At 38.9% G+C, this 16244-nt stretch overlaps 1 long non-coding RNA gene across 1 annotated transcript; it reads right to left on the bottom strand.

The window, feature by feature from the left end:
• Positions 1-726: 726 nt before the first annotated feature.
• Positions 727-13960, bottom strand: LOC139966365 (uncharacterized). The gene is made up of 5 exons (XR_011792557.1): positions 13773-13960; positions 11203-11306; positions 10764-10945; positions 4099-4177; positions 727-2904 (listed from the first exon to the last, which is right to left on the bottom strand). It is a non-coding gene; the product is annotated as an uncharacterized lncRNA (long non-coding RNA).
• Positions 13961-16244: the final 2284 nt, after the last annotated feature.

Below are 16244 nucleotides of genomic sequence, written 5' to 3'. Positions count from 1 at the left end.
CTTCTTCCATTCTGGACTCTGAAGTTTAAATATTAGAAACGAGCACTATTTCTCAACAGTTCTAGTGGCGCAGTTGGTAGTGCTCTGGACTGGAGAGACACAGACAAACTCCATGTCTTCGGTTCGATCCCCCCACAGAGCATCATGTCTGCGGTTCATGTCCAGGCATAGCCTTTTACTTTTCTGTTCTCTGGAGGGAGTGGAAGTATAAATATAAGAAACAAAGTTTCTCCAGAGGGAACCGAAATGGTGCAATTGGTTATTCCATCGTTCAGTAAGCGATTGGTTTGGATTGCATCGGTTCAAGTCCCAGGTGAGTATTCGCAAAAGGAGTTCTGACAAGTGGATATGGTGAGTCCCGAAGGCGGGCGGTCCCCCTCCTCCTGACAGGTGGATAAGGTGAGTACCGAGGGTGAGAAGGTGAGAGGGGGTGAAGGCCCGGAAAAGGTGAGGTCGCCCCCCCCTCCTGACAAGGTAAAGGCGCGGACAAGTGGAGCTCGCCGCCACCCCTCTCCCCCCTGACAAGGTTCACGCGCAGACAAGTCGAGTCCGCCGCCACCCCTCCCCCCTGACTAGCCAATCGCTAGTCAGGGGGAAGGAGTAGTGGAGAAAATGTTTTATAAAAACGACTAAGTCCAAACAGCATGATCTTTAAATATTTGAAAAGCTTTGCAATCAAAGAGACCCACCTTATGGTCTAGTGGTAAAGACTTTTGCTTTTGCATCTCAAGGTCCCTGGCTCAAACTCAACCTCTGCTTTTCCTTTTACAATACTCCAGTAAAAGGAAGAAAAAAATGAGAGTGACACTTGGAAATAACTTCTTTTTTTTTTAATGACAAATCAGTTCATGGACAGGATGTTTCTTCATCCCTTCCACCACAGTTAATACCCTTCAACTACCTGTCCAGAAACAGGTTATCCCTTATCAAATTATTATGCAAATACTAATCAAAACATGCAGTACATCTTTCATAAACATTCTTAGTGATACCTGCATCTACTATTGAGATGGTTGGGTGACAACAGACAGTTAGTTTCTATAATGTTTCTATTATTTATAATATCAGCCTGGAGGGCAGTTATTTAATGATGCTAAGCAGTCACATATACATATGGGATAAGCCTATGGCCTTTTACTTCACACCAGGTGGCTATCCAATTCACACCAGTACATTCTTTTTGGACATTTTACACATTTTTTAAACATTTGGAAGACCATTTTCACATGAGGAAAAAGAAATGGATTTTTCCTAGATAAAAATATAACCCCATCTTACTTTAGCCAGACAGGGCTTGAATCCATAGGTTTGCTTGACAACAAGTTCCCGATAAAAAGGAGTTGGCCTTCCATGGCTGATTGATGATTCAGTTTACAATACCATGACACCCCTGCTTCCATCAATATCATTTTCTTTAACTTTCATTTATTAACTAAACCTAATTTTGAATTAGTTTTAGATAACTCTTAATTTTTACATTTTTGCCCTCCAGTTTGAAAAAGGAAACGATACTACCATAGCACAAACAACATAAATGTGGAAAGGTTGCTCCCTTTCATTGCCGTCTCAATCACCCCCCCCCCCCCCACTCCGACTACCACACCCCAAATTATATACACAAAGAGTGCATTATTGAAAGTTTCTTTAAATATAGCCTGTGCTCTTGCAAACTGTAAATTCAATTCAAAGATTCTCCCTCTTCACTTTCAACACTTTCATTTCTCCTTCTCGATCCTTCGCCTCACCACCCCCCCCCCCACCCCTGGTCTTTCCAACTACCATCCATAACTCCTGTCAATATCAAATTCAGTCACCTTAACATCCCCATACAGTGTCAGTTGGTCAAGCACCACAATGTTTGTAAACCAAGAAATCAAGAACCGAAACCCATTTTTAAAACTTTAAAGTCCCATCAAATAAAGATGCTGTTTTTTTCTTCTTTTTCTCTAAATGAGATTAACACACAAACACCAAATCCAAAATATATAAATTCCAATTCCCATTTTGAATATTCTTCAATTTTTTTGCCAAGCCACGTTAAAAAAGTGAGTGTTATTCTTTTTGGCCTTCCCCCATCTTTGGGTTTGCATTGCAACAGGGTGTAGTTTTCTCTACTAAAAAAAACAAATCAAATCAAATAAAACTTAAATAAAAGATGATGACAGCACATGCAGGAGAAGAGTGAGAGCCCTCCCAAATACTACCGGCTTATGTATACAAAAGACCTCATGGACGCAGATTAAGGGTGAAGGAGTTACACCGATTTGAAGTTCCAAATAACCTGGACTAGCCCATTTGACCTGACGTGTGTCATTCCTGTGGTCTTATGATGGATGTTTACGAAATGTGATATATCAATCTGTAGGTGCCTCACCTGAATGCACCCGGAACCACGACATGCAATACATGCAGATATAATCATGAAACTGTATAATGCCAACACATACATACTGTAACAACTAAGACCAAAGAAGAGAGAAAAAAAGAAAATTACATGGTTGGTAAAGGATATATTCGCCTTCTGACATTCCCACTGGGGATCACATTTGATCCCGGAGAGACGCTATCTTTCGATCCTTTTTCCGACATCGTGGCAAATCGAGAGTTACTTTTCACCCCCGCTCCACCATCTATGCAGGAACCCACCCAGACCCCCTGTGCGGCCGATTTATTCTGTTCCAGTTTCTCGTCCAAGGAGGGTAACTCTATATGGTTCAGAGCTATGTCAAAGAAGAGCGGTTTGCACAGTGACAGCTTAAAGTCCGGTGGGAATGCCGTGAAGTTGGGCTTGGCGGCCAGGTCCGGCTGGTTGGTCGTTGTACCGGTCCAGCCTTTCCACCAGCGGTCGATATTCCTTCAGACCAAGTTGCGCCATTCCTTTGCTGATGGAAGGTTCATTGGAATCTGAAAATTAACGCAAAGAGGTTCTTGGTATTAAAGCCAATGCCTTTTTTTTTTAAAGTATTCTTGGATGGAGGATATTTTCTATGGGTTAGAGTAGTCGGAGGGTGGGGGAAGTCAATTCAATTAATTGTGAGAAATGTCATTCAATTACGAACCACATAAGGCCTATTCTCATCTTTGGAGTAAGTTTGTCAGCTTGAGCTACCTGACAGTTCATAAGTAGGGGGGTATATTGGAGTGGAATTTGAGATTTGAATCCCTGAATAGAGAAAGTTTACAAAAACTTGTTAATTTGCAGTCATTTTTTGTTGTTGCTGTCACAAACAGAAATGGATACCCACTTTCTATTATTTGTAGAAGACAGAGACTGGTTCAATCGCAGTCTACAAGGCCAGATCAACTCTTTATGTTTTGGCTTTCAATTTCTTTATTCTGACAAATTTCGATAGTATAAAAAAAAGGCATTTTTGATCGGGCTTTTGATACTTCCTTGTGATCCCTGGACATCATACATTCAGCTACAAGCAAAAATAACTGTTGTCTGTCCTGTCCACCACAATAATCCTATTGTAATATTTTCAGACCCTAAGGGCTAATAGGTCTCCCCCCCCCCCAAAACAAAAAAAGGGTTGAAAAAGGGTGGTGCTGCTTCCAACCGAATGAATCTTTTCACTCATTGTTTAACCAAAGAGAAAAATTTGGGAAAGAAAACAACAGATTATTAATATAAAGGCCATATTTCTCTGAATCATTGTCTATGCTCTGATGGAATACATTTGTTCCAGTAGCAGGGTTCAATTCCCAGGTTCCAAATGGACACGGCAGCTTAATCTGCATTTTCCTGACGATCAGACCCAAAAGAGAACATCGATATGTCTCTCCACCGTTATCCCAAAGAAGAAACCTTTCAGAAACTCAAGGATACTAAAGGGATTTCTTCCTTTCAAATTAACCAGGGTCCTACACAAAATTAACTGGGTAGTAGCAAGATGGTCTCTGCCTGATTCACCCTCCCCCCCACCCAATTTCTTTTCTTAAATTTTTGGTATTCATCCTTTCATATATAGTCCATCTTGCATTTTGCCTTTTGAAAAACAAGAATCCTTAATCTTCATCCAAAGCAGCAAAAAGTTTCTTTCCAAACACAGTAAATTGATTATTATTATTATTATGATTATTATTATAACTACATACCTAGAATGGAGGCCGCCTGAGCAGAGTACTTCAAGCCGTTGATATCTTGCGCAAGAGTGTCCAATTCCTCTACCTCCACCTATCGATTAAATGAAACCAAAATCTAATAACGATGTCTTCCACGTAAAGTTTTTTAGGGAGTGTCACTACCCGACAAGCCCTATAGGGTTTTTTAGTACACTTCCTTTCACAAGTTTTGTTTCTTATCTCCTTCTATGTCATATGTCATACTTATGTTAAGATAGAACAAAAATAAATAAATGAAATGAAATAAATGCAATTAGTTACATTTTTTTTTAATTCAAGTAAAAGCTTTGTTTTGTTGTTGTTGATATCGAATCAAAAGGAGTTTAACCCCTGGTCGACCTAGCGAGAGGTCCTACGGGGGATAATAAGTTTGTTTTTATAGAATAGAATTTTTTTTTCTTTGTTTTCTTGGAAAAGTTGTCTATGTTCAGTCAGGGAATTGCTGGTAAATGAAGTCTTATATATTTACATTGGACAGGATAGCCATAATATACCCGAGGTCGGAGTCGAAGAGCCAATTAGGGAGGGTTTTCTAAAGGAGAGGAATTTCTAAGTACTGAGAATTATGGAGACAGAGTGGTTTCTATTGTTTGGGTAGGGAGTGGTTGCACTTTCTACTGTTTGGTAAGGGAGTGGTTGCTACTTTATGTTTTAATCAATCGGTCATTGTTGGAGTTGTTTGTTTTGTTCTGTATATATAAGGGGCCCAGACCGATTTAGGAAAGGATTTTTTTAATTAAAATGAGACTTTAAGTAGTAACAATTGTGAATACAGAAAGGGTTTGGTTTTTGGGTAGTAAGTAGTTGCGACTTTGTAGTTCAGGGGGAGGTCTTCAATCAAAGGGTCGTTCTCGAGGTTGTTTTTGTATAACTTGGTTTTGAATTCTTCAAGTCGGGTGAAAGTAGATTTTGTTTTTTTCTGCACGGAGAACGTACAAAGTAGCAATATAGGTAGGGATTTTGAGTGCGAGTCAATAAGCTGTGGTGTGGATTCTGTTTAAAATTTGTTTATTGGGATTAGAGATGGTAAGCAGGGTGATGCTCCTGTAACTGAGAATCATTTTACTTTGGATTTATAAATTTGGATAATTGTTTTCGGAGGGAAGTTATATTTGTGTGAGAGGATTTGAATGGATTTAAGTTGGAACCAGCAGCATCCTTCAGTTCTGTTACAATGTAGATTCAACGGTAATTTGCTATCGAAAGTGGTACCGAGGAGGTTGCATTAGGAGTAGCAGTGCTTGAGGTGGTGAAAAGATTAATTTTGGAAATATGGTTATGGTATTTTGAGTTTATTATGGAGAAATTGGCTAGGTTAGATTTTGAGGGATATATTTTTGTTCTCCACATCAAGCACCAATTTTCGAGATGTGTAATTGCTTTTTTAATATTTAGTTCCGTCATATAGATATTTTTACTGGTTCTCCAAATGGCTATATCGTCAGTGTACCGACTATAGTTGCATTTAGATAGGGGGGATGTTCAAATCATTAACAAATAGGGTGTAGGGAAGGGGGCTGAGAACAGCGCCCTGTAGAGTACCTGCACGAAGTGGAATAGGTTTTGAGTATTGGTTTTTGTAGCATATTTTTGCATTGCGCTCACTAAGGAAAGAGGAAAGAAGTCTGGTGTAATTGGAGGGTAGATTAAGTTAAGTAGTATTCTTATGCCGTTGTGCCAAGTTTTGTCGAACGCCTTTTCGGCATCAAGGAAGAGGGCAGTGGTATCATGTTTTTTATGAAGCCGATGCGAATTTCTTCGGAAAGAGAGAAAGTTTGGTTTATTGAAGATTTGTGTGCCCGGAATTAGCCTGATTGATACGGGCAAAGTGATTATTTTACTATAGGTGGGTTCTGGTGCGGCTATCTATAATTCTTTCGAAAATCTTACCTAAGGCTGGTAGGAGACTAATTGGTCGATAGTTTTGAATTTTGGTGTGTCAAGGGACGAAATAGTTTTAGAGAATTGATTAGCAATAATTGCTCGACAATTCTTGGAAATAGCAATTAGCATTAGCAGGTACTGCATCTTTTGCTAATCAAAGGTAATATTGATTAGCAACTGGCAATTCTTGGGTAGCAAATTGCTATGCGAACCCAGTTATTTCGTCCCTTGTGTGTCTTTATTTAGTTTCGGTATTAAATCATTTTGGCGGATTTCCATAGGGTTGGGAAATAACCAAGTCTAAGGAGTTTGTTAAATAATGGGAAAATATGAGAGTTAATGAATATCGGAGGCCGACGGAGGGGAATCTTTTAGCATTAGGTCATTTATGTTGTCAAGACCAGGGGAGGAGGCATTTTGCATATTTAGTGGCACTATACCAATCGTTTATATCTATTTCTTTGATTAGAGGGATGTTTTTGTTGAGACATCCTTAGAAGTTGGGGATAAAGCTGGTTGCATTACAGATAGGTGTTCTGTCTATTTCGTGTTGGAATCTGTTATCGTATGGGGCCATCTAAGATATTGAATATAGTTTTCAAGTACAATTCAATAAGCTTTATTTGGTCTTGAGTTTTTGTGATGAGGTTACCTACTTTATCTCTAAGGCATTGGTCTGTATTACCTGTGCTTGGGGTTGTAATAGGTTTATGATATTTTTTAAATTTTTCCAAAAGTGTTTTGGGTTTTTGATATTAATGATTGAATCGCATTTGTTTTGGACTCGGTTTTGGTCGACCGCCGATATTTGTCTATTTATTTGTTTTTTAAGTTGGTTAATTTGGGTTTATAGAGTTGGATCTGGGGAGATCATATAGGTTGTATGTAGGCGACGTCTGAGTTTATTAGTGTAAGAATATTCCTATTTAGTTTTCGATTTCTGTTTCGTTTTTAAGGAGCGGTGTTTTTGAAGGTATTGAAGATATGTTGGGCAATGCTGTCACAATATATGCCGATGTAATTTAGCTTGTTGTTGTGGTAATTGGGGATAGTGTAATTTGTTACGAGTTCCTTTTTAAATGATGTCCAGTCTGTTTTATTTTAATTATATGTTAATTCGTTATTTTGGATGCGACTGAGGTTTATGTCTAGCTCAAAAAGGAGTGGAAATTGGTCACTGATTAGGTCATCTTCTAGGATTTGAATCCAATGAGTTTTAGTTGCAAGGTGGTTTGAGGTTATGGCGTAGTCAAGTAGTTCAGCATTATTGTTTATTGGGTTTATCCTAGTTTTGGTATTTTGGTTAATTATTGTTAAGTTGTGTTTATCACATATTTCTAAGAGGGATATGCCTTTTTCAGATATTTTTGGTTCTACCAAAAATGATGTGGTGGGCATTTAGATCTCCTAGTACTATTGTATTTTAATAGATTTTTTTTTATTGTGGATATGGTCTCATTTGGGGACTTTAATAGCTAATAATATGGAGAGGTTTATTGTCTCTTTCGAGTACAATTTCAATTGTTTGACTGTTTGGGGAAGGTGGCTTTGAGGTTGTTTTTTCAGCAATAAGTACTCCTCCCATAGAGCGAGAGATATCGTGTCTGAAAGTTTGGTAACCAGGGATGCTAAGGTGGGAATTTGTATTTAATTTAGTTTAACAAAATGATATCCGGGGAGTGGTTGGTGAATATACTAAGTAGGAGGCTTAATTTTGAAGGATACTGTTGATGTTTAGGTGGAGGAACTTGACCGAAGGAGGGAGTATGCTTGTCATGTAGGTCATTGAGGAGGGCTAAATATTGAAGGTTGACGTTCCAGGTTGACGTTGGTTGACGTTGACGTTGACGAAGGTTGACGTTCCAGAATTACAGTTTCTGGGATATTTAAGTTTAGGTGTTTTAGTGCTAACACGGTGGCGTAACTGGCAAGGTCGTCGGATTTAATATTAATGTCGGCTTTTTGGAAGGTGTATTGTACTAATTCAATTACAAAGGTTGCGATATTAAGTTTATCTTCAGTGGCGATTTTATTTATTTCAATTTTATGGGTAGATTTGGTTACATTCGCATAGGTTCTTTGTTCTTGTTGTTTGTTATTAGCTTCAGTTTTAGCTTCTTTAAATTTTGGGCATCCTTTGTAAAGGGTGGCATGAGTCCCTGAGCAATTGGCACATTTTGTTTTTTCTTTTTGTTCGGGACAGTCTCTAACTCTGTTGACCGTTTTCGTTGCCGCTGGAGGCATGTCCAGCACCTAGCTAACCAATTCTGGCGAAAGTGGTTAATATTATATCTACCTGAATTGCAAAAGAGGTCTAAGTGGACGGGGGTCACGGATAATCTGGCGGTTTGTGACTTGGTTTTAATCTTAGATGAAATGACTCCCCGTAACCTCTGGCCGTTGGCGCTGGTTGTTAGTGTTACCTGTAGTAGAGATGGGTTAGTTAGGTCGGTAAGAGTTAAGACTAGGACTTCCGAGCTGGTTCGTCCCATTACTAAGATTGTTTTACTTGAATCTGCATTCTCATCTTCTTAAGTGTTTGCAAGCATTATCGTTGAATTTCCATATAAATATAGTTGATGTGTTTTATCTTCGTTATTGAGCTGTCAGGTGTGTGAGGCTTTATAGTTATTTACTTGGTTTAGAAGCTTTACGTCACAATTTTGATTGCTAAAGCTGTTATGGAATTTTAATGTACATCGATGGGGTGGTTTAGGTAATGTAGGCATTGTTATACTTGAATATGACGTATTCCAGTGGGGGGAGTGTCATCGTTGCCGATGTGTGCTATTTGCTTAGTGTGACCAAAGGGAAATTTCCGCTTGGTCGAGGTCGGGCAGAGGTCAATACTGCCCATTTACTGGTTGCCTTTCATATCCACTTCCTCGATTTGCATACTTATGTAATCGATGTACAATTACGTAATCGATGTATACTTGCGTATTTTGTGAGGTGCACATGCTTCATTCCTCTCCTGGTTCAGAGAGGCGTCGCATGTGTTCCTGTAGCACTGTTCCTTAGTATGTAAGTATTCTCAATGTTTTACATAAGTATTAAGGGGCTTGATATTGTAATTGTATATCTCTTTTAATATCACATTATAGATATTTGCCTTTAATGTGATTTTGCTGTATGCTTGTGCCTGTTATTTTGATTGCCTTTTTTTGTGTATTTGTTGTTTGCTTATTTGTTAGAGAATCTGGAGTAGAATATCTCGCCAGAGGTTATTTTTTGTTGGTATTCTGTACATTCTCCAGAAAGCCGCCGTTAACCCCAGAAAGCCGCCGTTAACCCCAGAAAGCCGCAGTTAATCCATGTAAACCCCTGTACACCGCAGTTTGTCGTGCTGTTGGTTTTGCCCGGTAACGATTGTAAGTTAATTATCAAGATTGTAATTGTTGCCAATCTTTCTCTATGTCTTGTTTCATGTTACCAAATGTTATTTGTTGTACTTCTTCCTTTTGTGCATTATTTATAAGGAGAAATATTATGCATTATTATGTTATGTATTATTGATTTGTTCAATTCATATGTTTATTTCACCAATGTTTGTATATTGATGTTTTGATATCTTTACTTTCTAGATTTCATCGTGGTCTTGTTCAAACCACGCGTGTAAATAAATGGGTAAAAACCTACAACCACCTGTTCAGCTTCATTGAGCGTCGTCTCAGTGACAGTGAAATAAAACTCTGTGGTTTTCGCCACAACTGAGACATCTGGTTTGATTTTTTCAAGTATGGTGGGTGTCCAAAAAGTTGACATTTGAAACATTGAGTGATTTGGGGGGGTTCTTGGTATTCTTGTTTGATTAGTTATTGTTGAGGTTCTTGTTCTTCAAACCTTATTTTTACTTTCCAAGTTGGATTGTTTGTGGCGTGACTAATGAGTCTTTTAGTTGTATTGGGGTGTATTCTTGGTCTTTGAGTTCTTGTTCAATATCTTTGATTTGAATTTCAGGGTTTATGCCACAGGCTACTACAGAGAAGTTTCTTTGTCTTACTTTTTGGGGGATTCTTGGTTTGGGGTGCCTAGTTTAGTCTTTTGAGTCCATGGTTTCAGGAGGATATTTGCAGATTTAGGTTCATGGGGGTGATTAGGATGTTGTTACTAGAAGACAGTTTATATTTGAGAACATGGCATTTGGTTTTTCTTCATTGATTAGTTTAGCAAGGGTTATTGGGTTATTTGATAGTTCTGGTAAGATTCCTGATACAGTGATTGTTTGAGCGAATATTTTGGTGGTTGGTTTGGAGTTAGGAAATGGGTTTATTTCATTATCATTCCACCAAACTAAGGCACAATGTCTCTTATTTATCACGAAACAGACCACACCAAATACCGACTGGTTCCAACAGGCTAAGGCACCGTGTCTCTTACATTAAGCACAAAAACAAACCACACCGAATACCGACTGGTTCCAACTGTCTAAGGCACCGTGTCTCGTACATTTAGCACAAAACTGACCGCACCAAATACCGACTGGTTCCAACAGGCTAAGGCACTATGTCTCGTACATTTAGCACAAAAACAGATCACATCAAATACTGACTGGTTCCATAAGGCTAAGACACCGTGTCTCATACAATTAGCACAAAAACAGACCACACCGAATACCGACTGGTTCCATAAGGCTAAGGCACCGTGTCTCGTACATTTAGCACTGATCTTGACAACAATCAACTGTTGAAAGGACAAGACTGATGTTCATGATACTGGCTCACACTGATGTTTCCCTTAAAACTTAATCTTACTTTTCTCCAATTTTTGTTAAATCACCTTCCAGATCTCTCTGTAGAGGACAGGCTTGAAGGATCTTCTAATTTTTGGTGGAGTTTATGATCTTTCAACCACTTGTTCTAAACCTGATCCAGCTTCATTACAGACATCCAAGACTCACAATTTTCCTTCCATTTTCTTGATCTTCTTCTTTCACCTGAGACAGTATTGTAAAAGATAAGAAGATTTCATATATTGGAAAGCAGATACTGTAGACATTGCAACTAGACTCATTTTTATACACTCCCTCCCTTCCTCCCCTCCCTCCTCCTGACTACCTAAACAACCCTGACTGCTGCCTCATTGATATAACTATGTATAAACAAATGAATATCATTGTGGTTTAATGGCAGAAATAAACGAAACGAATACCAGAGCTTAAATATGTCTGTGTTACTATAGTAAACTGCATACCCAAACGGAAGCATTACAGAATCTTCAATGTCTCAGACCTCCAGCAGGATGTTACAGTCACAGTTCATGGAGTCTTCTTGTGAATCAGTGTGGCCAATGCAATGCTGTAAAGACAAATATAAAAGCAATATGTATATATACCTATGGTGTGAAATAAATTTTAGTAGTTTTTTTTGTAGTAGTTTTACATAAGATCATTTTTCAGTTTGCGTATGCACATACCTTTCCGATGAATGTTTACAAACATGAATAAACTGTACCTCTTTTTGTTACTAAGTGCCTGTTTATTTTTAATACTTGCAATATGACTCATTAATGAACTTTACTAGACATTGCTATCAAACCTATGGAGCACTTCATAAAATGCCAAAACTTCCTTTGATGCACATTGTTCACTATAATGGTCAAGTAAGGAATGAATGCAGTACAATTTTAAGAACATTTCATCAGCCAAACAATTTTGTGAGCATGTACTAGTTTAAACAAACTTGGCAAGCACATTCATGAAGAACTGGGAAATTGAAAAATTTCTGAAATAAACATCATTCTTGTCATATAAGGGATAAGTGATATAAGGACCAACACTTAAGCTACAACATGTACACTTAGCAAAGATGAAAACTGGCTTTTCAGCCTTACACAAGTACCAACAACATATTGGTATATTCATGGTAAACCCTCATGTGCTTCCATGACTTCTAGCACCTGTGTAATAATATTCTATATCAACAAGGACAGAGATAATATATATTATTATATTGTACTTATCTCTCAATACTCTTAATATGTGTTTACCATGAGTTGTGTTCCTCACAACTTTCAATCAATGTTTTCAAATTAAAAATCCAATTAAAGACAATTACTCAACAATGAGAGTTTGAATTCGGTTTAATAATCATCAAAGTTTCAGTGAAACAGTTCTGCCGACCATAAAATCATGTCTTAGACATCAAAAGAAGTCTATGATCTGATAAAGATATGCCGAGAGTTGGACCAATACTGTTAAGCCTAGCTTCAGGTCAAAATTATGCTAGTTGATCAAATTAATACATGTATATCAATTTAGTTGCCTACGCTAGGTAACATCAGCTTGCATGGAGAGTTTTCTCCATACTTGAACCAACATCGATTAGACCACAGAGCTAGGCCTAATTGCCTGAGAATTTCATTTTACAAAGTACCGTTGCTCGTATAAGATACCTAGGATAGGCTAGTTCGTCCTCATCTCTATCTAGCCTCCGCTTTGGTAGGCTAGCCTAGGTTTTCCCATTTTCATTTGGTGGTAGCCTGGGGCCATTTGTTCCCTCCCCTAACAACATTATTTTCCTCCCACTAAAAAGTTGAGTAACTTACCTCCCCTACATCATAAGGGAGTCAAGTACGTTTTCCTGGGAGTTAACTAAGGTTTTTCATGGGAGGTATATTGGCTAGGCTATGTGGAAAGAATAGATGTTGTAAGTGGAATAACTGTAGGAAAAGATTTAAGGGAGAAAGGTAATGTTAAGGATGAAAATAACATGGTTGAGGAAACTAACATACTATTTTCAAGGGAGGAGACTGTTGTTCTGTATAGGCTCTGATGGCATACTTTCTTTGTAGAGTAAGCTAAAGAAAGTTGTGATAGTATGAAGGAAAATAGAAAATGTTACCAGATACCTTACTTGTGTAACTGTTCAGTGATTGGAAGATAAAAAGTGTTTGTGAATAGGCCGGTTTGTTTACATAGGATTGTATGAGAACATGGGATAAGTTACATGCGTGGAATTCATAGTGGTAATGGGTTGTTTGCTTGTATGGCATTCATTGTGGGAATGAAATAATATAGAAACTTTAGCCTATAGGTATGCCTTCCTTGGTTCCTCCCCTAAAATCGTTGTTTTCCCATTTACCAGTTTCTTCATTTACTACAAGTGTCTCTTTGAAATATGTTCCTTTCTTTCACCAAACTCTCCTAAATCACAAGATACATTTACTAATACTACGTACAGTTGCTTCACTACCTAAATGAATTCTTTCCACAGCCAAGCCGTCTTTCTTTCCTCCCCTGAAAAACGTTGGTTTCAACCCCTAAATATAATTAAATATCTAGGCTAACAGGAGCCGGCTTTGCCTGTCATGAAGGGGGGGGGGGTGGGGAGCAAAGAGAGAGAGCTTTCATCCTAAGCTAATTTGTCCGGCTGCGAGTTTCTTGAGGATGTGTCAGTTGTTACTGTTGTTAGGTGATAGATGGCTTAGCCTAGGCTATGGTAGGCTACTCTGGTAGGAATTTAAGACATTTATTAAGTTAGGCCTAACCTTACTGTACTGCCTTAACCAGAAAGTAATTAGGCCCAACCAGGTCTAGTATTTTGTCGGAAGATATTAAGTGACTTACTTTACTTACGTAAATTGTCTAGTGAATATCATGTTAGGCCTAGGTTAGCATTCCAACTTACTAGGCCTATGCTATACTAGACGCCAGTGCCTTAGTGAGCTAGCCAGTAGCCTATCGTTTGGCCTTAGCGATACTATTATATGATAGGCTAGCCTAATTTCTCACGCTCGCTGGCTCAAATAATGTGAAGTACTACCTTGCTCCACAAAACTAATGAACAACCTTCAAGCTGGTGAATATATCTGCCATTCACATGATTTGGCAGTTACTCCCATACAGAATAGGCTACAAATTACAATTACGTATGAATTGTTAGCCAACGGCTGCCAGGGAGCGAACTGCACTGCTCGAAATCATTTCGTGAGCTTTATATACAGATCATAATTCGCGCTCTAACCTTTGACCACGACCGTGTGCGTATGACCGAAGATAAACTAACAATGACATGCTAGATGCATATCCATTTGAAATCATTACATTTACAACGAAACAATTCAAATGGTCTCATAACATATGCCTAACGTCATTAAACATACTGGTCAAGATAATTTATTGAGTTCGCTGCGAATCTCGTCACAAAAGTTGTTTTAATGACCAATATATAGCACACCCGAATGGGTGACGGTAGGCCTGTTATACAACACCTAATCATATTCCGGCCATTTGATTGGTCAATTGCTCGTCGATTGCATGCAAAATCCGCTCTATTGCACTCTATGAAATAGAATTATACTTTTTTGATAGCACTTTTTTCAATGGTAAGAGAGTAGAGACACCTGTCTGTTCAAAACAAACTGTTGCATGAGTGCATTTTACATCCAATTATATCCCAATTTGAAGGTGTTGTATAAAACAAATAATGAATGGATTCAGTGGCGTAGGAAGGTACTTTTGAGTGGGGGGGGGGGGGGCTGAAGACTGATGGCTGCCTGGGGGAGGGGTCTAAGGGGAGGGGGTGTCCCCTCCCCTTTGGAATTTTTTTGCATTTCCAGGTGGCCTCAGATGCAATATAGCACACTTCAACACCCACTCCATTTTGTAAAGAATTTTGCATTTTCACCTGGCCTTAGATGCAATTGGTGCTTCAAATGAGATTTTTTTCTCATTTGGAAATGAAAAATGGGTTTTCTGACTTGCGGAACGGGGGGCGGAACGATACTTCCGCCCCCCCCCATATTTTTCACTGGGGGGGCTGGCGCCCCCCCCCCCCCCCAGCCCCCCCGGTTCCTACGCCCTTGAATGGATTCCATTCGTGCAATAGTGCAAATATTTCATTCGTTGAAAGATGTAATTGTTCCATTCAACTCGGTTACTCGGCTGCGCCTCGTTGAATGGAGCATTCCAGCTGTCAACTCATGAAATATTTGCACTATTGCACTCATAACCATTTATTATTTATATACTGTCATGATCAACTCGAGGGGGGGGGGTGGGTGTAGGTCCGGCGTATCCATGGAACAGACAAGCTAAAGATAATTATTTACACTTTTTGAGGGGGCCGGACTTTTGAGGAGAATCTTGACATGAAAATGTCAGCCTAAAATTGTTTAGCTAGCTACATGAACATTTCCATATACAACAAATTTTGGCGAAAACTGCTGGAATTTTGTGATAAAATGTCACATTTGAGATTTTTTAGATAAATTGTCTGAATTTTTAACCCATTCCCCAAAAATAAATGAAGGTATTAAATGAAATTCACTGTTTTTGTGATCCATGTAGAGGTTTTGTTCTTAAAGTACAGTGTTACCTTTCTGTGCATCTTCATCAGAGTTCTATAGAGCTGTCTGTTCCTTATGCATGTCTTGAAGTAGAGGTTTGGTAAATTTTAATAGAATCAATAGTTATATCTACTTCAGTTGCTGTAACTGTAACTTAGGTGCCCCCTTATAAGAAACTCAACACTCATACACAAGAGATGTACAGACATTATGATAATAATCATGAGTGACAACATGCTATATAGTCACAGGTCACAGGAACGACCACGAAGAGTCATTTACCTCATGCAGCATGTGTTGGATGAAGTTTTAGCCACCGCCAATATGATTTGGATAAATAATCTCACGCATTATTTTCTATTTATAGCCCACTGTCACGTAAAACATTCCCCTATGACGATTGTATAGCTTCGACACCAGGGATAGATGACGTAATCACTGCAATTACCTATTGCAGATCGGTAATAGCTATTTATTGACCGTGGAAATGGTGTCCCTAATGTATATACATATTTACAAATTATCCCCGAAATCAGCGTCTAATTCGTCCCTAATGGACGCAATCTACACGTAATAATGCTCATTCGAGCCTGCTTGGGCTTGAAGGATCAAAAATGCGTGCAGGCGAGGGCATATCAGGCGCGGATCCAGGGGGTCCAGGGGGTTCGGACCCCCCCCCCCCTGCTCTTGGCCAAAAAAAAAGAGAGAGAAAAAAAAGAGAGAGAGAAAAAATACACCAATTTTAAACATGTAGGCCGTCAGAAGGGCGGTTATCCTTACAAGTCAGCCAGGTGTGTCTTTTCCGTCAAATGAACTATAGTGTGCACGCGTGCTACACGTGCAAAAAATGCCTAAAAATCTCAATTTTCAGACCGAAAAGTTTCAAAATTGAGGTGGTGTTCGAATTGTTTTGGGCGGTGAGGTGGCAGAGCGGTAGGCTGCATAGG

The sequence above is a fragment of the Apostichopus japonicus genome, chromosome 4, assembly GCF_037975245.1.
Source record: "Apostichopus japonicus isolate 1M-3 chromosome 4, ASM3797524v1, whole genome shotgun sequence".
In the NCBI taxonomy this organism is placed as follows: Eukaryota; Metazoa; Echinodermata; class Holothuroidea; order Aspidochirotida; family Stichopodidae; genus Apostichopus; species Apostichopus japonicus.
The sequence above is the reverse complement of the archived record's forward strand: the minus strand, read 5'-3'. Positions and strand labels throughout refer to the sequence as shown.